Raw genomic sequence first — 901 nt, forward strand, 5'->3', positions numbered from 1 at the left:
TATTAGGTTGGTCATTGAGTTATCCACAAACACACACACACCTCATTCCCCTTTCTTATCAAGGGACCATTGCGCCTGTGCGCCCGGACACTGGAAGAGACGGCTGGGAGATGCTGCCTTCATGTTTTCGGGAAATTTGTAAACCTATTTATCCAGAGGGAGCAGAAGTACAGAAATTCTGAACTTAAGTAGAAGTACAGGTACTTGTGTTAAAAAAATATACTCAGGTTCCAAAATGAACTCAAAGTAAGAAAGTAAAGGTAGCTCCTTTAAGAAAATTCCTGCCATCTTTTTTATGCAAAGTTAACTGAACCTTCTGATACATGAATGCAATAATAAAATAATAGATTGAAAATACTAACTTTATGTTCGTCTGAATTTTAATTCCAATGAATGCACTCAGCTTTAACTGGGTAGTAGAACAGAAAAGGAAGATTAATTAAAAATATATCTCTATTTTACATTGCCTACATTGTAAATGGTGACCTTTGCCTCCAAACAGGAAAAATAGTAATGAAGAAGTTTGGATTCAGCAGGCGGGGGGTGTGGGCAAAATAATCACGTCTCACAATAATTTCTATTGAGCGCTCCAGTAGATTTTCTTAATGTACAGGCTGTGAGCAGATGACCTGTGATACTACTGCTGCTGAGGTTCACAGTTCTTTGTGGATTTACACACCTACATTTAACAGATATTTAATGACTTGTCCTGGCTGATTTCCATCCTCTTCATTCTCTTGTATTGTCAGTAAAATATCGTTGTTTCTTTTTCTTTTTTTAAACTATACCCACCGCTTTAACAGGATCATTTAAATTGTTAATGGGCTGTATGTTGTGTTAGCATTTTTCTGAAATTACTCGGCACTTTGCGGGTAAAAAAAAGTACGAGGTTCGCTTGAGC

Source organism: Neolamprologus multifasciatus, chromosome 3 (assembly GCF_963576455.1).
Source record: "Neolamprologus multifasciatus chromosome 3, fNeoMul1.2, whole genome shotgun sequence".
NCBI classification, from domain to species: Eukaryota; Metazoa; Chordata; class Actinopteri; order Cichliformes; family Cichlidae; genus Neolamprologus; species Neolamprologus multifasciatus.